Here is a 22,139-nt window from a genome sequence, read left to right as displayed (position 1 = left end):
TGCAGGTCGTGGTTGACGTTTCACATGTGACTGAACACTTCCTGATTCCGTAAATAACGTAACTATCCGGCGAACGGTCCGGACACTTGGATGATGTCGTCGAGGATACTGAGCAGCATACATAGCACACGCCCGTTGGGCAATTTGATCACAATAGCCATACATCAACACGATATCGACCATTTTCGCAATTGGTAAAAGGTCCATTTTAACACGGGTAATGTATCACGAAGCAAATAGCGTCCACACTGGCGGAATGTTACGTGATACCACGTACTGAAGCGTTTGTGACTATTACAGTGCCATCTATCACAAAGCGAAAAAAGTGGTCCAACTAAAACATTCATATTTCTTTACGCACTACACGAATATGTAATAAAAAATGGGGGTTCCTATTTAAAAAAACGCAGTTGATATCCGTTTGACGTAAGGCAACGCCATCTAGCGGGCCAACCATAGCGCCATCTGGTTTCTCCCTTCAAGCTAGACGAGTTTCGTTCTTTGTAGTTTTTTCGTTTGATACTCATTTCGTGAGATATTTGGCCCGGTCACTATCAGTGGGCCACCCTGTATAGTTTTTGAACAGATTTTTTTTTTTTTGGGTTGAAAACATGTGACAGCATTTTCACAATAATCGCTTTTCTTCATTTCCTACACAAACTGTTTTAAGTTAATAACGAAACTTAAGGAGTGCCCAAACACTTCTATGTTATATTCGCGCGCCGGAGATTATCGCCATCAGTGTCTCGTGTGTGTGCCTTCGTTTGTGTTTACTGTTTGTTCGCCGTCACGCCACCACTGTTCACGTGTGCCATCATCCATGTTATGTGCGCCGTGTCAACTAGTGTTAGTGATGTTTCTCGTCCAGCGTGAACGGCTCCATGTTTTTTTGTTTTTTAGTGTCTACATTTTTTGCCCGCCGTTTTGACTGTGTTCTATGTAATACTTATTGTCAAACTCAAGGCTGAAGAGCGGCGTACTATGCTGCTGACAGCCCGTCTTTGTATAAGGTGTTTAAAATCACAATAAAGAAAAAAAATTCTATGTTATGATGAAATAGATTCACATAGTGTGACTATACATTGATGTCAGTCGTTTGTGTCAGTCGAAAATTTGCATCCATGCATTAAAGTCCACGAGGATTACACTAAATATGAAGTCACAGTAGATGTAAATAAAGTTGATGCTGAGGCCGTTTTGCCAAAAGAGGAGATTGAATTAAAATCCAAGCCTGACGACAATACAGAGGAAGAACTTAGTGCCTGTCTCAGAAAAGCTTTTATGTTAGAACCTGAAAGCGATCCGGAATGGTCGGATTCCGACGATAGTTCAGATGATGAAAGATACGCAAATACAGACGAAAATGAATGTACTAACGCTCCCTATTGTGCAAAAGTAGCGTGCTTAAGTGAATCTGATGTTGAGGAAGAGAGTAGTGATGATTCTAGTGAAGATGAATTTTCAGGTGTAAAGGAAAATGAATATACTTTTACTGAAAGAGGGTATGAGAAAATCAGTGAAAATAAAGGGGATGCAGTTAATTGCGATATTGTACCTAAAGATGACGATGTATCAAAACAAAATCCAGATGTTGAGACTGAACAAAGAAAGAAAGAGCCGCCGGACGACTCAATGTTTATTTTGCAACGAGTTCAAGTAAGCAAAGACTGTGAACTCCAGAAACCGAAAAAGCCGCCAGATATAATTGGTTCACAGGGCAGGAACGTATCTTGTGGAAAAAAGTGGGAAGGGGCATGAATTAGAGCCTGGGGCAGATTTATATCGGATTTTGAGAATGTCATGAACACATTACATCATGAAACTACAGGATTTCCACCGGAAGAAATTTTGTTAGGCAGAAGTAGTAAAAGTTTAATTGAAGAAAAACTAGAGTTTCCACCTTGTACAAGTTTGGGATTGGATCAAAAGAAAGAGTTGGTGATATTTTAGGGCAAAGCAAAAAGCTGAATCTAGATCAAAAAGACACAATAAAAATTTAAAAGTTTCAAAATTTAAAATTGGAGATTATGTTCTTTTAAAATCCCACGAAAAGTCTAGTGAACTAAACCATGAAATTTCAAAATTTAAATATATTTATAATGGACCATATATAATACAGAATATTCCACACGATAATGCTTACTACCTGATCTACCCAAAATCCAAAAGACCTTTAGGTGTAAGAAATATTGTGGACCTGAAACTGTATGTTCCTAGGAACGAGTAAATGTGCTGTATCTTATGCTGAACCCAAGTTATTCTAAATGTATCTAATCTTTGTAAATGTCTGTATACCCTTGAAAGTGTGCTAATGTAGTTATGTGAGTTTCAGATTACCAATTGTACTGTAACTGTAAAAATGTATGGAGAAAAGGACTGAAAAGAAAGGATAAATGCTATCAGCCAGATAAAAGATGGGACTGTCAAAAATGAAAATGGGCAGTGTATGAACCATAATATGAAGGACTGCCAAATACCAATGAGGGCAGATAAATAATCGATGGAAAATTGTAAATGTGATCCAGGAGAAGTGACAATATGAAGTGAAAAGGACTGCCCAAATCCGCATAATAGGCAGCAAATATGTGTAGTTAACTTTCTGAATATATGTTTGTGTGTTTTGTTTAGTAAGTAAGGAAATGGACTGCTATTCAAAGTAAGCAGCGACAAATTATAGTGTATACAAAATATGCAATTGTTTTTGTAGTTAAATGTTTGTATTCCAGAATTTTAAATTATTTCTTTGAGAAATTTAGAAAAAATGATTAAATTGCTATTTTAGTGATGTTATGATGGGAAGTTGGACTGTGCAAAAGGCACTTGAGTAAATGACAAGTAATTATTCTTGATGTGTTAAAAAAGTGTAAACCTATAACAGGGAGTAAAAGGAAATATGTAGTGTAAATCTTTTTGGACAATTAAGTAAAGATTCGGAACCACTGTATAATTGTAAGATTTAGTGTTCCCATAAAATTTGGACTTAAGAAAATTTTCTGGAAACAGGGGCATGTGTAACGACAACTGTACATATAATAATTTTTTTCTTTATGAATTTAGATAAATTAATGTAAGCAATGTTTTGAATTTTTTTTCGGTTCGTATCGTTATGTTAAAGAGACTGTGAGCAACTTTTGAAATGAATATTATTATTTATGTTAGATTTCAAATAATGTGGTAATCAAAGGAAAGTGTATTTAATGTTAAAACTATTGTAAGATGTGAAAATTGTAATTTATACACTTGGTCCATACGTAGGTAATGCATTAGGATATGTGTAGTAGAAAACCTGTGGTGAATACCCTACCTGTAGGGGAGCGGGAAAAGGTGGAGGCAGGCGAGGCGGGTAAACGCACACTGGCGCGGTTCGGCACAACGGGCACAGTATAACAGTCGGAGGCGAGCAACAGTCGGAAGTACACGTACTGTACCGAGGAGGCTACCCAGGAAAAGTGGATTCCATTGAGCCTCGGATGAACCGATTCCGACGACTACTTGGCATGGCTATATTCTGTGGCACAAAGTTGGAAAGATAACGACGCTAAGAAGAAGGAAAGTGCCGCTGCAGTGAGAGCCTTAGCCGTGCTTGCATGCGTGCCGTGCTGCCCGCTATCTCGCTGCCCGCCAACCGCCGCACCGACTTGCACAGGTCAAACATTTATTTCATCTTTAGAAGTGTATCTGTGTGGACCAGTGTCGAAAATGTTTCTAACTGTTCAATAATAACGTGACTTTTACCAGAATTGCCTTAGCCATGACTTATCCTGATCACTGACCTAGACAGGATCCTTACCTCGTATTGTGCAATCCGAGTATCCTGAACTGAAAGTTTAATGTTAGTGTTAATGAAAATTATCAGCAGATTAATCTATGCCATAAAGGAGCCTAAAATTTCTAAGTGTTATTGCAAATGTTGGTAAAGAACAAAAGCATGACTAGATTGGAAGAGAGTTTTTTGAATTGAGTTAGCGATGTTATTTAATTAATTTGAAACAGAAATAATGACAGTTAAATTATTCAGAAGTAAGACAAAAGAGTAGTTATCCATAGATTGATAATTTTGAGTGTTAATTTGCCTTCAGTACTTAATAGTTTCAGTATAACGACCATAACAGTTTCAGCCCCCCCCCCCCCTCTTGTCCATTCTTTCAAACCTTGAAATGTGTTGATCAGATTTGACCAGTAAAGCTAAATTCTATATTAATCCTAAGTGTATTAGTGTTTTTCCATCATTAATAGTGATATTGTGTGTGTACTTTCAAGATTGTCGATGCTAGGGCAATCTATGCCCGATTTCAGTCTGACCAATATACAAAATGCAGTTCATAGTAATCATTGCTGTGTGGTGTTGTGTAAATTTAGCTCGTCCAAATTAGTACCAAAAAGAGAAAACATTAGTTCAGTGGATTTTTCTGGTTCCAAACTTTGCAATATAACGCTTCATTACTACGTGTTACTATGCTTGTACATGCACCCACTTGTACAAGGAAAAACTCACTCATTGCCTAAATAGGCTGGCGACCGAATGTTAATTATAGGTAGCATCTACTGTGTGTACTTCTTGTCCATGCGAAAGAGTAATTATACTTTACATTTGCTTGATACATCACTGTAGTTATTGACTGAATATAAGTCCGATCTTGCATCTATTAGGTACACGCGGTCAACTAATGTACTAAAATCCTTGTTTATAACGTGAAGCCCGTGAACTTATTACAGTACAGGCTTTATAGAGCTAACGTACGTCCGAGAAGGGCGGTAGCGTTACAAGGTCTTTGAAGCTTAACGAAGGTCAAAAAAGTGGCATGAACGTCCATATACAGAAGGTATTCGAAATGATGACCATTGGTATCAACGAACTGCTGCAATATCCAATTTAACCTCTCTTTACCTCCAAATTGGCCTTTAAAACACAAATTAGACTTTATTTGCGGACACTTGCAAGGTTCCGTTGCGGAATATCAGCGACGTGTAGAAGTTACCAGGTGTTTAAGGACAGTTTCCTAAATATCTACTGGTCTAAGGAGACGCAAGAGCGCATAAAGTACGAGATGATTGTGATGTCGAGCTCAGTAGCTCCCCTAACACTCTTTACGCATTCCGAGCGGAAAATATCAGAGAACACAGAAGAAACTCTGACAGATACGTCGTAGGCCCTATGTCGCGTCCACAACATAACAATTATAATAATAGGAATGGAAGTGTACGAAATGGAACGCCTTACGGGAATCATTCACGGTCAGGAAACTTCGGGAACAATGAAGTTTAACAACAAAGAGACTGGAATGGGAATCGCAATAGTTATACACTTCGCAACAGAGGCTGGAATGGAAGGAGGAATGAAGGCTATGGACCACAAAATAACGGATGGCGAAAGGACCACAAAACAGCGGATGGCGAAACCATGGCTCGGGTTTCAATGATAATGGAAGATGTGCGCGAATGAACAACGGAGGAAACGGAAATTGAGGGCAGGTCGAGGAAATTGAGATTCGGGGGACCGAACCCAGGACGAGGGGGCGAGGAAATGTCAACCAACGTCAATGACCAGTTGAATATGCAGAACTGATCAGCTAGAACATTGTAATTACCTACTCAATAGCCGGTTTGTCCACCTTTGTCACGGATAACAGCTATGATGCTTCGTGGCATGGAAGAAATGAGGCCTTGGTACATCGCTAATGGGAGTTGGCACTACATCTGCTCACACACGACAGCTAATTCCCGTAAATTCCGCTGAGGGGGCGATGAGTTCTGACACCACGTTCAATCACATCCCAGATGTACTCGATCGGGATCAGAGCTGGTAAGTTTTGAGCCAGCACGTCTATTGGAAGTCGCCACCATGATCCTCCAGCCACTCCATCATACTCCTGGTTTTGTGACATGCCGCATTATCTTCTTTAAAAATGCCACTGCCACTGGGAAACATGATCGTCATGAACAGGTGTACCTGGTCTGCAACCAATGTACGATATTCCCTTGGCTATCATGGTGCCTTGCACGAGTTCCACAGGACCCATCAATGGCTAGATGAATGTTCCCCAGAGCATAGTGCAGCCGCCGCCAGCTTGTCTCCTTCCCACAGTAAAGGTGTCAAGGAGATGCTCCCTGGAAGACGACGGATTCGCCCTCTCCCATCGTCGTGATTAAGGAGGTATCAGGATTCGTCAGACCATGCAGCCACTGCGCCAACGTCCAGTGCCGATGATCACGTGCCCTTTTCAGTCGTAGTTGCCGATTCGTGGTGTTAACATTGACACGTGGACGTGTCGTTGGCTGCGGAGGCCCATCATTAGAAGTGTTCGCTGCAATGTGTGATCAGACAAACTTGTACTCTGCCCAGCATTTAAGTCTGATGTTAGTTCCGCGCCACAGTTTGCCGTCTGTTCTGTTTTACCAGTCTCCCCAGCTTATGACATCCTTTACCCCTTACAACCTTGGCCAAGCCATCCCCCCCCCCCCCACCCCCGGTAGCGTTCTCGCTTCCCACGCCCGGGTTCCCGGGTTCGATTCCCGGCGGGGTCAGGGATTTTCTCTGACTCGTGATGACTGGGTGTTGTGTGATGTCCTTAGTAAGGTTTAAGTAGTGGTAAGTTCTAGGGGACTGATGACCGTAGATGTTAAGTCCCATAGTGCTCAGAGCCATTGGAACCATCCCCCCCCCCCCCCCCCCCCCCCTCCCACGGAGATCCGAATGGGGGAATTGAAACTCCGGAAAATTTTGAATTGGACGTAGCCATATTTTTATTTGGGAATCCTGTATGGGATCGTTAATTCAGTGGTTTCCCGTTGCCTTCTGCCTCCTCCTGACGTTGACCATGTTAAGGGTTCCTCCGCCTTTAGGGACAATTTCTCATTCCTGGGACAAGGGAATGCCTCTTCCTTACCCGCTCATCCGCCCCTTACTGGCCATTGGCACTTGGTTAGGTTGGGCTCCTTATACGGGGAGCCATTCCGTTAACAGCCATGTGTTAGAAAAGGAAATGGAAATGCAAGATACCCTCGGGCTTCGCAACCTAATACCGTCGGGGTCGAAGCGGCAAGAGTTGACCAAGAGAGGCCGATAGGAAAGAAGAAAGCAGAAGTCTGACACAAGTAAGTGGAAGCAATGCCAGACTTAGCTAAGGCCCCGTGTAGTTGCCACCCACATATTCCCAAGAAGGGAGCCCCCAGCGGTATTATGACGTCCGACATCTGTAATGATGGGTGGACACCCAACCCTACTACGTCTGGACGTGGTTTCATTTTGATTTCGCCACGTGACGAAGACACTCATCACAGCACTCCTCGAACACCCGAGAAGTCGTGCAGTTTCCGAAATGCTCGTGCCGAGTCCCCGGGCCGTCACAACCTGCCCTCGGTCAAACTCACATAGCTCGCGCGTCTTCCCCATTCTACACACATACAGCTAGCTCACTAATTCTACGTGCTCCGTGTGTGTGTCCGACTTGCAGTCATACCTCGGCAGGTGACGCTGCAATCGCCTGGATATTGGGTCGGTGGTCGTGAAGTTCCGGCTGATCAGTATATATACCCGTATTTGAGTCTGTGCTACGGCATATACGCTGCAGTAACGCCTACAAATAGAAACTTTTTGATCGCCCCTTTCACAACACCCTTGGCACGCACGTTCTCCTGCAGTCATAATAAATGAACAATCACGAAAACCACCAACCAACATCAGGCAACAACGGCAGTATCTATGGTAGGGACCGATGGCCTTTGTAGTCTGGTCCCTTCAACCCCCACAAACCAGTAACCAGAAACCAGTATCTATGGTATGGCGTGCTCTTTAAAAAAAAAAAAAAAAAAAAAAAAAAAAAAAAAAAAAAAAAAAAAACCACGCAATACGTACTCACACATATCTCGTATTCTCCTTAACACGTAAATGAGTTTTTAAAGTCTCATAAAATTTAAAACTCTCTTACCTGGGATACAACATCGTACACTGATAGTGTCCAGGTACCGACTATAGTCTGTTTTCTAGTGAAGGCAGCCAGTCTGTGGAGTGGCGACGAAGCTAACGAAGGGTTACAGCGTTGATCCTAAAACTTGAGTTTTCACTCGTAGTAAGTTGGCGCAGTACACTGACGAAGATATGAGTGTATTATGCCAACAGATGACGGATGAAAACCTGAAATGCGTCCTGACTTAAACTAAATTACATCAAAAGTGGCAGGTTGCGGTACTTTTTCATGTAACAGTAACATGTTTTGCATTTACGCGTGGTCACTCTTTAAGCTTGTGTCATGTTATAGTCACTCTTGTTACATTTGCTCTTTGCTTTTTAGCTGATTGTGGATCACTGATGACCTGCAATGTTGTCGTCATTAGCAGACTTCCCAAAATATGTTGTTATGTTTTCTCAACTTTTATAGTGTCTGTACAGATCTGTTAGCAGACGTTGCTTTCGTGGTTGTGTCAAGACAGCAGGCGATATCTCTGTTCTGTTTTCGAATGTTCAGATTTTCTAACGACTTTCACTTCAGTCGAGAGAATATGGAAGCTACTCACTTCTTGGTCTGTCATCCTGGCACGAGCTATTTTTAAAGTCCGTGCAACGTAGCTTGCTTCAAGACATTAAAATCTTTGAATCCTATAACAGTTACTATCGCCAGTACATTTACCTTGCCCGTACAACGGCGTTTCCAGGGTCTCATTGCGTACTTTACAATAAGACGCTATAAGATTAATTAAGAATAAAGCGGTACTAAATGTTCCAGCTTGTTAAGATTGAGGAGACAGACATGTAGAGCAGCAACACAAAAACTCGATGTCAGTTTACGGTGTTCAGTACTTTGTATGAAAACATGACACATAGGACAAAGAAATTGGTTGATAAGTTCATATGTCCAAATAACTTCCGGGAATTCAGCCAGGTAACACTTTCAGCGACCGCCGATATTTCGGCGGGAGAACACCCCGCCATTTTCAAGGCAAACTGCAACGGACAGTTAGGAGGAAGGATGATGGATCATTGGGACATGCAGTCTACAGGAAACGTACTCACACCGACTTGTACTTACAAGCTAATAGTTGTCACCATTCGGCTCAGCGTGAAGGGGTACTTCGTACCTTGGTACACAGGGCACATATCGTTTCTGACGCTGAGACTTTGCCAGCTGAGCTGTCCCATCTTGAAGTTACATTTCGTCAAAATGGTTACAGTGATAGACAGATTGAACGTGCGTTGCGCTATCGACCAACTGTACATCAGGTGATTGATGATAATTCTGAGTCAACACCTAAGTCTACTGCCTTCTTGCCTTACGTAGGAAACACGTCCAATAAGATCGGTCGTATTTTACGGAAATACGATGTGAAATGTGTTTTCCAACCTCCATCTAAAATTAGAGCGCTTTTGAGTTCCGTTAAGGATGATCTTGGACTGCGTAAGGCGGGTGTATATCGTGTCCCTTGTAGCTGCGGCATGGCATATATTGGTCAAACTATCAGGACCGTGGAGGACAGATGTACTGAGCATAAACGGCACACACGATTACAGCAGCCAAATAGATCTGCTATTGCCGAACATTGCTTGGATACTGGTCACCCCATGTTATATAATAACACCGAGATATTGGCATGCACGTCCAGCTATTGGGACAGTGTGATTCGGGAGGCAGTTGAGATTAAATTAGCGAGCAACCTTGTTAACAGGGATGGAGGTTTCTGTCTAAACTCTGTTTGGAATCCGGCTCTCTCCCTTGTCAAGAAACAGAGGGACAGACTCAATGCTACCTCACCTGCGAATTCATAGTCTCACTATCGATAGCTCTGACTTTGGCCATCTTTGGTGGCACTAGTGTTCAGTGTGTGTGTGTTATCTTTCCTGCTTGGGTCCGAGAACCGAGGTATTAAATTTGCATGTACGTCGCCTGTCCGTTGCAGTTTGCCTTGAAAATGGCGGGGTGTTCTCCCGCCGAAATATCGGCGGTCGCTGAAAGTGTTACCTGGCTGAATTCCCGGAAGTTATTTGAAAGTTGTATACGCCAGGAGAAACTCAGGTCTCACAAATTCATATGTATATATGTTTCGTATAAGTTCAGAAATGTTGACATTTTTCGTATTCTTTCAGTTCTCAGCTGTGTGGGAAGATCACCACGCGGCCTACGTCAGCACAATCTGTTACGAGATTTGCTTTAGTTATTGATAAACTCTAATATTGCTGTTACTGTTTTCCGATTTTTTACGTCGGCTGTCCTTTATAACCTTACATTCACCGTTCAGTACAGGGATAATGGTGACGTCACGATAGCTTGATGTTTGGTCTTGTGTGAGCCCAGCACCATTTTTTCGGTCACGTGCCCCACTGACTAGGTAGAGAGCGAGCAGCTGGCAGTGGGAAAAGCCACTAACAACCCATTTACCCAAATATTCTAAATTGTTTTATTTGACTCAAGGAGAGTGCTGCTCTTAACGGAAACAATAAAATCTACGAGGGTTTATTGCCGTCAGGCTTAACATAAACACATCTGAATTAATCACGTGCTTCACAAGCACTAAAACAATTTATTAAAACTTGCGTCAATGCACCAAGTTAGCAATAAGTAGTTGCCCTCTATCTCCAAAACATGACGTGCACACCGACTGGTAAGATGATGTAATTTTGTAATTTTTCAATGCATTAAACTGTCCACACATGGCGACCAAAACATTTGAAATACTCTCATAAAATAGGAAATGTATAAACCATACACAATAAATACGAAAACAGACGCCTCCAAGCTACAAATAAAGCATGCTAAAAAGCTTGGCCATAAATAGAAAAAACTTTTCCTATTCTGAATAAATATTTATAAATATTAAAAGCCAATAATATTAAATAATAGGATTATTGACATTTAAGAACCACAGAACAAAAAATGGCTCTGAACACCATGGTACTTAACATCTGTGGTCATCACTCCCCTAGAACTTAGAACTACTTAAACCTAACTAACCTAAGGACATCACACACATCCATGCCCGAGGCAGGATTCGAACCTGCGACCGTAGCGGTCTCGCGGTTCCAGACTGAAGCGCCTAGAACCGCACGGCCACACCGGTCGGTGAACCACAGAACAACTAGTAATTAATGGCGATAACAAAATACAAGCAGAATAAACACTTCTTAAACCCAGTGGCAGTAATTCTAAAATTATAACGAAATTATAATGAAAAACAGAGTCAGAACTAGGCATGATTGCCGCAACACTGCTAGAGCAAATCAACCCTTCGCACTATTCATCCTCAGACCGAGGTATCCTCAGCTGCAGTATACCAAGTACGTCTCTTTCAACAGGCCGTGGGCAATCAAGGATATTAGGTTTGACACAGAATGGAAAATACATTCCACAGAAGTACTCCAGTGACTGGAGTACTTCTGTGGAGATGTATTTTCCATGTGGTCGATTGAAACAATGAAGTTGCTCGTGTTAAAGGAGTCGTTGCGATGTTTCACAAACGGGGAGAAGATTCAAGCAGGGAAGAAACATTCATGGTTCTGCAAAACGTTCAAGATAGTGCAAATACTGTAACGAGCGCCAGGATCGTTAACTTGTCATAAGTGCGTCGGCAGAGCAACTAGCTAGAGAAAGCCTCTGGCTCTCACATGTCCTGTAGTACCATAGACTTGGTAGGGTTGTTGCATACCTCGTCGTCCAAATCGTTTCGGAACTGGATTAATAAAACACAGAGAAAAGTTAAGATGGCAATTTTAATGCTTCCGGACTTCTACATGGTTTCCCCCTGTTTGAGATCAACCCACAGAACATTCGTATAACCATGTGAAGCTGTCAGAAAAGTTCTTCTTTGGGATGTTGTTCAACTGAAGTGCCACATTGGCTTCGGTGTCGCTTATGTCGTCAATACATTGCGCCTTCGAGTGCATTTTTGCTCTATCAGTCGTTTTGTGGTAGGTTCGTACTGATAACGCCAATGATCGTCAGTTGTAACGATATTTTTTCCAGAAAAAGTATTCTCTTCGTTTTGCATTTCAGTCACGTTGCAGCTGGCGTCCACGCGTCGTTGTTTTTGTTTGGGAGTTAAGGTGCCCGGGAGAGACTTCGCACACAGTTTTCTCTTCTTCAAAACGTTCTGGAGGCTGTCTTGTAACATTTCTTTTGGAGATTTGGTCCTTTGCGATTTGTGATACAACAACGTTGATACACTACGGTCGACACTGATATCCGGCTGAACATGCAACAGCTCACCATGTTAGACAGGAATGTATGTCGTAGTTGAGCCGGCACATGAGTCACTCATCTATGAAGTATACTGCTGGTCATTGGCATGAAGCGCATTGCATGCTTGGAGATGCAGATTACTAGAGTTTTAGTGTAAGCACATGAAGTAAGTGGGAGTGACGCCATGCATTTACATTTAAGGAAAGGCTGCCCAGTGGGTTTCTCGTTCAGAAATCACATTTGAATGTTACATAAAAAGTTCTCGGTTTACTTGCCGCGTCAAATTTGAATAACATCCCAAGCGTTCGATGACTACCTCCGTCGTCTTCGTCAGGGGTAAAACTGACAGTTTTACCCCTGACGAAGATGACGGAGGTAGTCATCGAAAGCTTGGGATGTTATTCAAATTTGACGCGGCAAGTAAACCGAGAACTATTTATGCAAGGACTCCGTCGCGAAAGACTTCGTAGTCACATTTGAATGTTGGCTGTTGGTGATAAGGTCATTTTACATCTGGGGTGGGGAGACAGCAACTTTATGGAAACCTACCGAGACTGCAGTTTATCATACCACGACAACTGTGCTCGCGTTGGTGTATATCACACGAATGCCACTAGAATAAAGACGCTATAGTTTGTAAGCTATCTACTCGTATTGTAATTTCCGATACATGTAAGAATGGAACCTGAAATATGTCCTGAATGAAAGACGCCCATTGGTGGCTGAATGCATTTAACATTTCGCAATTGGTAGGTATTATTTCATGCTGATACACATATTGGGCTTTTCAATACAGAAATTCTGCAAGAATTCACTAGTGATTGCACGCGTGTTAGCTTGTAATTCCTTTTGGTCATTTGTGAGTTGATGCAACAGATGTCATGCCAAGAAAGACAGCCTTGAGGCGATTCGAGGTGATGTTTGACAAACTAGAAGAGAGTGGTGAGGTCTTATTGAAGCCAATAAATTACATTCGTTACCGCATGAACCTGACAAGTGGTATTCTTGTGGACTTTTTTGTCTTCTTGTCCAAACTATCTATCGTGCATGTTTCACTTCCATACATGGCTACACTCCACACAAATACTTTCAGAAACGACTTCCTGACACTTAAATCTATACTCGATGTTATCAAATTTCTCTTCTTCAGAAACGCTTTCCTTGCCATTGCCAGTCGACATTTTATATCCTCTCTACTTCGACCATCATCAGTTATTTTTCTCCCCAAATAGAAGAACTCCTTTACTACTCTAAGTGTCTCATTTCCTAATCTAATTCTCTCAGCATCATCCGACTTAATTCGACTACATTCCATTATCCTTGTTTTGCTTTTGTTGATGTTGATCTGGTACTCTCCTTTCAAGACACTGTCCATTCCGTTCAACTGCTCTTCCAAGTCCTTTGCTGTCTCTCACAGAATTACAATGTCATCGGCGAACCTCAAAGTTTTTATTTCTTCTCCATGTATTTTAATACCTACTCCGAATTTTTCTTTTTTTTCCCTTACTGTTTGCTCAATATACATCGGGGAGAGGCTACAACCCTGTCTCACTCCCTTCCCAACCACTGCTTCCCTTTCATGCCCCTCGACTCTTATAACTGTCATCCCTGTATTTTACCCCTGCCACTTTCAGAATTTGAAAGAGAGTATTCCAGTCAACATTGTCAAAAGCTTTCTCTAAGTCTACAAATGCTAGAAACGTAGGTTTTCCTTTCCTTAATCTATCTTCTAAGATAAGTCGTAGGGTCAATATTGCCTCACGTGTTCCAATATTTTTACGGAATCCAAACTGATCTTCCCAGAGGTCGGCTTCTACCAGTTTTTCCATTCGTCTGTAAGGAATTCGCGGTAGTATTTTGCAGCCGTGACTTATTAAAAAATAGTCTAAAATGTACGGAAAATTCTGGTGTAGTTTGGTACTTGGGGTTTTGTGTATGTCTGGATCTGACAGCCGGAGCAGTCAAAGACGCTTAATGCTAACATCTGCCGAATGCCGTGGAGGTATAACGGCGCAGTGAGGCGTTGGGTACTGCCTGGCTTGGCTTGACTGTGCGGGGGAAGCGAAAGGAGGCCGCGGCTTTCTAGGCTGGCTGTGTGAGTGCCGGGCTGGCCCTGTCCCAGTAGCCTGCTACTCGGGCTCTGAGCCCGCCATAACGCCTCTCTGAGCTGTCACAAAATCCTAAGAAAGTTTGATCACATGTTAAATCAGTAAACGGATCGAAGCCATCTATCCAGACGCTCTGCGACCATAATAGCAATGAAACGGAGGATTACACAGAAAAGGCCGAAATACCAAATGTCTTTTTCTAAAGCTGTTTCGCAGGGGAAGGTTGCACTGTAGTTTCTGTTTTAAATCGTCGGACGAACGACAAAATGACAGATGTGACCACCTGATAGAAAAGCAACTGAAATCGCATATCAGTTCAATTCTACACAGAGTATGCGAAATAACTTGGCCCCCTTCTAGCAGGAGTGTACCGTCGATCTCTACAGCAGCGAAGCGTTTCTGATGGTGCGAAAAAGGAACAGGTCATTCTCGTTTTCAAATAGGATCGTCGAACAGACGCACAAAAGTATAGTCCAACATCTCTGACGTCGTTCTGCTGTAGAATTTTGGAACATATTCTATGCTCGCTAATTATGATATTTCTGGAAATCGAAAAGCTCCTGTATAGTAATCAGCAATGGACCGGAAAATAACAAATGTGTGAAACCCAGCTGGCTCGTTTCGCACAAGAGAGACAGAAAACATAGATACAGGCGCCAGGTAGATGTCGTGTTCCTCGATTTCCGGAAGGTGTTCGTACAGTTTCATGCTGCCACCTACTGAAACGTGTATGAGAGTACGGAGTATCAGACCAGCGGTTTTAGTGGATAGACAAGTTACTAGCAAACAGAAAACTACATGTAAATCTCAACAGAGAGAAGTCTTCAGACGTAAAAGTAACTTGGGGCGTGCCCCTGCGGAGTGTTACAGGGCCACTACTTTTCACAGTATACAGGGTGAAGCGAAATTCGCGCACTCGGGCTTCGCAGCGCGACTCATCACATGCCGGCGATAAAAAAATGTCTCTCACGAAATTCGTCTGGCGAGTATAACCGGCAGAAAAAGGATGTTAAAGAGTAGAAATCTGGCAACACTGTAACAACACGTATGGTGACTACCTCTGAAAGCACGTTTTCATTGTGTTGCGTAGTGGATAGAGTTTTGGGTTAGCGTGCAGGGGGTCGAGGCTTCAATCCTAGGTTGGGGTGCATTTATTTTATTTGCTAATTTCATTCTGACATTTTATACTGTAATATACACCATTTCTTATGTCACATGTGCCCTAAATTTACAACATATTGTAACGGTGAACACAACAGATACGTGGTTAGACAAATAAGATATAGAGAGTTGAAACAATTAATGGGACCATGGTGATAACACAAATAGTAACCGAGTTTGGACATTATTCGCAAAACACGTTGCTAATCCTACTGGTAACATAAGGTCCTAACGAAATATAAAGGACCTGAACGAGGCAAGAATAATAGTTGGTACCAATCTATGTGACCATTAGAGGAGGGTACAAAGAAAACAGGTTTCGCTTCTAGTAGAGGAAGTGGTGCGAGTAAATTCGAGCCCACGACGTTGAAAGGGCATCTTACAAAGCCGAACCATGTTCCATTTCTACAATTTTCATATGTAAGTGCAAATATTCTCCAGGGGAGCCGCTGCAATCGCTGTTGACGATTAGGATGCCAGATACCGTACCACCTGGACTACATTTACCAAATAAAAAACATATTCTTGAACCCAGGATCGAACCCTCGACCTCCTGCATGCTAACCTAAAACTCTCTCCACTGCACCAACTGTACGGCACAAACTTCCACCTACACAGAGTTAGTTACTGTACATGTGGTTACAGTGTTGCGAGATTGCCACTCTTTAACGACCTTTTTCTGCCGGATGTACTCGCCGGACGAAATTTTGTGAAAGACATTTTTTTATCGCTGGCATGTGAGGAGTCGCACTGAAAAGCCCGAGTGCTTCACCCAGTATATAAATGACCTAGTATGTAGCTTCGGGAGTTACATGAGGCTGGAGTTCCATGAGGCTTTTCGCGGATGATACTGTTGAATACAGTGAAATCGCGACGCTAGAAAACTATAGCGAAATGCAGGGGGACTTGCAGAGGTTCGACGCTTGGTGCGGAGAGTGTGAAACGTCCCCTTACTTAGAACAATTATACATCACTGTGCTTAAACTGACACACAATATTTTTAGCGCAACGCAATCTGACTTTCAATAATCCCTACAAAAGAGTGGCCCTGACTAACATTAACCTATACGTTTCACAAATCGCTTACCTCACAAAAATCTTGGTTACTCGAACTACTGCAATATAGCAAGCGCCACTACTGCCAGCTAAATAAAAGATTCAAACTGCGGAAGGCACTAACTACTGATAGGGATAGTTAGCAAATGAAAGATTTTTAATAGAGAACAAACAATGTATTTACCTTAATAGTGTTGCAAAATCATAATATACATAGCAGTTCATGACGTCCAGTCTTACAAATTCCAAAACTCCGCCATTTCTTTCCCCACATCCACCACTGCTGGCGGCTCACCTCCAACTGCCCAGCGCTACGCGCTGTTCACATCCAGCTGCCCAACACTACCATGGCAGACAACAATGCAAACTAGCCACAGACTGCACACAGCACAGCCAGTGATTTTCATACAGAGCGCTACGTGGTGTTACCAATAAGAAAACCTAAACAGCCTACTTACATAGCCCCCATGCTCCCAACCAAAAATTTTACAAATTGTTTTGAGCAGTGGCCAATAATGATTTGATAAAATTTTTCATAATTACAATAAAAAAAGAAATCAAACGCACACACTTATTGATACAATGTTGGTCAAAGGCAAAAATTTTCTCACAGTCCATAAAGACAGTCCTGATCATTGATCACAGTAAAATTGCAGTGTTTTTCTCAAAGTCTGAGCAGTAGAAGAAAATGCACACGGAAGTAGTGGATTTCCATGCAGTCTTGAAGAAGTAGTGTTGTCCTTCCAGCGGAAAGACAGTGCTGACTCTTGACATGCAGACAGGTAATGGGTCACAACAGAGCAAACCCACAGCAGAGTCAGTCGAAGTTTTGAAGAATATTGGTAGGTAGGTCATCACAGAGTAGACCCACTGTAGTCCTGGTAGAGATTACAGTATTGGTGGGCCGCCAGAGTTGCAGACCCACTGCAGTCCTTGTAGAAATAATGGTATTGGTGGGTCATCAAAGATGCAGACCCACTGTAGAGGCCATCTGTTGTGACTGTGCAGGTGCACAATCACCATTGAAGAGTCTTGCGGATAATGTAGCAAGTCCATAACCACCACTTGTGCACTCACAAAGTTTTTGGAATTGTCCTCAGAACCAGCAATGCTGTTATCCAGTCCCTTGCTGAATTATTAACACACGTGCAAACACTATCAGTCCCTACTTCTCACATATTGTCCATATGCTATGACCAACAGAAACGTGTGCAGTGAAATGTAACTTACAAGTTACTTAATTTGATGAACTGGTGTCAATTACAATTTTATAACATAAGAATACAATAACAAAGGTACAAAATAAATCATTAAAGAACATAACAATACAGATAACATTTGTAGTACAAGCTTTACAAAAGAATCGAAATAACATATATATCAGTGTTACAGGAATTATGACATAAGTTCATTCATAAAAGATCAGAATAACTTTTGAAACATCAACTTCACACATGAGCAACAAAGCAAAGCAGAATAAATAATGTCTAAACATCTTTACAAAGAAATTAACATAGTATTTGAAAACTTCTACGACATTAATCTTATTAGCTAAACACAAAAGACAGGAAAAAGATAAATACACATGGGTACATAAACAAATAGCGGAATAATACAAAAGGAAAGGACAGCGTTAGTTTTCAGTGTGACATTTGGCACTGCAGTCCAACCCAAAACTTCATTCCATAGATCTTTCGTCTTATTTCAACATTTGTTTCCACCAAAAAAATCCTATCCAAGCATGCTTTCTGTATTTATATGTTCACATATTTCTTACCTCATTATTTATTTTCCATTATCTTACCTCATCATTTATTTCCAAGAAGATCCTACCTAAACCTGTTATCCCAAAACCCTACTTTTTTGGTTCATATCCTCTTTCAAAATACTTTTTTGGCCAAACCATTTTCTTATAACATCTCAATGCATTTCTCCCAATTCATCACAACTTGTTCTCTTATATAGTCTACCCCCTCTTAAGCTAACTTAAATCTACTGAGCTCAGATATATATACCGAGGGACGAGGCAATGCAGCAGCTCATAACAAATTAACACAAACATCAATGACAAAAAATTCAAATTGGCAAAGCAATTGCAATATTACAACTAATATAAGGCACCGTGCAGCAAACAAGAAAAATAAATCCGCAGTAAAACTGGCTTAACAGCGTAATACAAAGTCAAATTCAGTAACATTATGCCTGGCAAACAGCAGCAGCAAATGCAGTAACTTATATCTAAACATGACAAAGCTCAAGCAGAAAAAATATTACATTAAAGACAACAATGCAGACAAGGGAAATGTATATTCACATCTTAATGTCTACGTAATTAAAGTGGTGCACCACAAGAAGTTATTCTACCAAAAAAATTACCAAGTAGTTGAAAAGAAAATTCCGTATGCAATTCCTGTGAAGGGAAATGTCTTTTTATGCTCCTTAGTTTTTTTTAATAGATCATAAAATTATTTACTGGATCTGTAGGCATAAAATATTTATATTAGTACATCTATTAAATTTTATTTTAACCAATGCTGCAGTGCAGCTAGAAACTAGATATTAAACAAAATGAGTAAATAAATACATAAAGCAAGCCATATGGCATTTCTCTCAACTAGCAAGACAATAGCCGTGAAATGTTTCTCATCGTTTCATTAGGCATTTTAGCAAATATCATAAATTAAGAGCTCCACAGTATAATCATATGTTTTCAAGTTTGAGCGTGTCGAATTTGCGATGCTTTCTACAAAGGAATGTCAATAGCGAGGATAATGGCCTCCCTTTTTTTTTTACCTGTGCCTCTGAAAAGGCACACACTAATGGCTTTTTCTCCAGGCATCTGACACAGCTGGGTGCCCACGACGCATTACGTACAGGTGGTCACTTAACTTTCTTACGGAAATATTTACGACAGCAGTTTCCGCTACAGTGACAGTCTCATATTAAAATAATTCACAGGTCAAGAATTTGCGTTACAAATCTGTAGAAACAAAATCCTATTGATATAACAGAGTCCAAAAAATTTTCGTCGGCATGGTAATACATTCATGCATTTACATACATTTCATAACTCTTAAAGTACGATTCTTGGTTTCCAACAACCTTTTTCACAAGCCAGAGTCCCTAACCACTACTCATTATTCCTTACCTTATTCACCGACACTTCAATATTTCATCATAACAGATACGTAGCATACTCAAATAACTCATATAGCATCAGCTTATTGATCATAAACATACCGCAACAGCATAATACACATAGTCATCGTAATAATAACATCATAACACCTCAGTCAACTCTCAAAATCGTCGTAGCTTCCTCCAATAATTTCAAAACCTAAAAAAAATTCTCTGCTCATTTCAATAGTGTCATCTACCTCAAACATACTTTAAAATCACGCTCCCTTACCAAAGACATCATTCAAAGCTCTCATAGTATCACAATGGTTCCGAAAAAATATGAACAGTTCACAAAGTACAGACAAAATACAAGTTCATAAGTGTGAAGTTACCCAACTGTGTAATTGCGTAAACATGTGTCACTGATGTAGAAAAATAAATGTTTGTCTCTCTCAGTTAAATAATCAGATAGCTGTGTAATTTGTGTGTTAGAGAAATATGGTACCGATGTGTAAAGTTGTATAAGCAAATACCATATTAGCTAGGGCTCCTTGTGCTTGCCAAACACACGGTACACAAAGTAAGTGTGTACCCCCCTGAGGATTAATGTAATTATACCCTCAGGTGTTACAGATTACAGCAATGGAATGAAATGTATCACGGAAAACTTTCTTTGTAATTCAAAAATCTTTAAAAATAAATGTTTTAAGTATAAAATTAATCACTCAAATACGTGTACTGTAGCGCTAAACTGTGCGTCTTGTTGCAACATAATCTCTGTGGAAGTGTCGTAGTTACCGTACTCCGAAGGCTAAGTTCTGCAGAAATCAATGTACTTACCTCATGATAAACAAAAGTGAAATGCTTTGCGTATAGATATCTTAGTTATTACGCTTATTGCCATGATGAAGAAAGTACTGTGCTGTAATGTATTGTTGTGCTACAGAAAAGGCAGTCTCATTGTAGCTATACCACAAAAGTTACTACTAAAACATGTTTTACTTTCCAGATTAATTCAGAAAAACTGTGCAGATATAAAACATATACACCGCAAAAGCAACATTGTAAATTGTCACTCAATAGTAGCATCGTGATAAAATTGTGTAGCTGTCACATAAACTAACTACTGTGTCATCTGGTATCTCACAGAAAGTACTTTAAATCCAGAATGTATTTTCAAGCAAACCAAAATGTTGCATTAAAATCTCATTAGCAGTACTGATAAATGTTCTAAGTATGTGAGCCCTATAGTCGTTACGTAATCGTGCAACTAACAAGCAAGAATGTACACACATAATAACACTGTGTCGTCTGTTCACAATAACAATGCATTCGTAATTTCTGTTTAAATAAGTTCTCTTGGTTCTTGACTGGATATTTAACTTCAAACATTGTTGCATATTAACAGATTCTAAGATTGAAAAAAGAGTACTAGTAATGTGAAGTGAAAAATTTTATAGCAAAGACTAAGTTAAAAAGCAGATTATCTCTCAACAAATGGTTTTACATGTGAAATGTGGTGTAACCCTTTGCTCTTCCTAGTATGCAGAGGTTCAACTTTAACGCAATTATCATGTGGTATACGTCAGTAAAGAATGCTGGAATTTTCCTCAAGGTTAGCGTCTATGTTATTTTTCCCTGAGCCAGCGGGCGCACGTGGCTGCCTGCGGTGCGAGTCATTGTCTGTTTCTTTGTTGGCGCGCATCGTTACTGGGATTAGGAGACCTAACTTCTACAAATTCTGCCTGTTGAGAGAGCCCTGCTCTGTTTGAATCCCGCCAGTTCTGATGAAATTCAGGTCTGTCGTTATGGTTATATCGTCTGCCGTCATGTCGGTAGTTCCTGTAGTTTCTTTCTTGTCGGTTAAGTGGTGGAGAATTTCTCCCTGAATTATCACTGCACGGTGGACCGTTGCGCCTGAAGTTAATCTGTCTCCCGTGATAATAATAGTTCTGGTTGCCATATTGTCTGTTTCTATGATTGTCTCTGTCATATTCATTACTACGGAAATGTGATCTTTCTCTGTAAGTATTACTCTGCCAGTGGTTGTCATATGGGTGGTGTCTGTTTTGTTCACGATTTGCGTTGTAAGAATAGACTTGTCGTGTCCAGTTATTGTTTCTGTCATCACGGAATTGTGACGGATGTGACCTGTAGTCATTGTTTTCCCGTTCTGCGATTATCAGTGTCAATTTCTAATTCTTGTAACAGTCCCTGAAAAGCTTCAATGTCGTCTTTGCAACGTCCTGCTAAAATAATATGTCGTAAATGTTCAGGCAGTTCGATTAAGCAAATGCAGATGAGTTCTGTGGGGCTGTATGGGTTAGACAGGTACTGATTCTTGTGCAACATGTCTTCAAAATATTTCACAAGACTGGAAAATTCAGATTGTTCAAAGTGTTTCATCATCATGATGCTATGTTTTACTCGGTCTTGTGTAGCTTGAGACCAATATGCTGAGAGGAAGGCATGATAAAAATCTCCTTCACTGTGACAATCGTGAATGACCGATCGCATTCTTACAGCT

Source organism: Schistocerca americana, chromosome 4 (assembly GCF_021461395.2).
Source record: "Schistocerca americana isolate TAMUIC-IGC-003095 chromosome 4, iqSchAmer2.1, whole genome shotgun sequence".
NCBI lineage: Eukaryota > Metazoa > Arthropoda > Insecta > Orthoptera > Acrididae > Schistocerca > Schistocerca americana.
The sequence above is the reverse complement of the archived record's forward strand: the minus strand, read 5'-3'. Positions refer to the sequence as shown.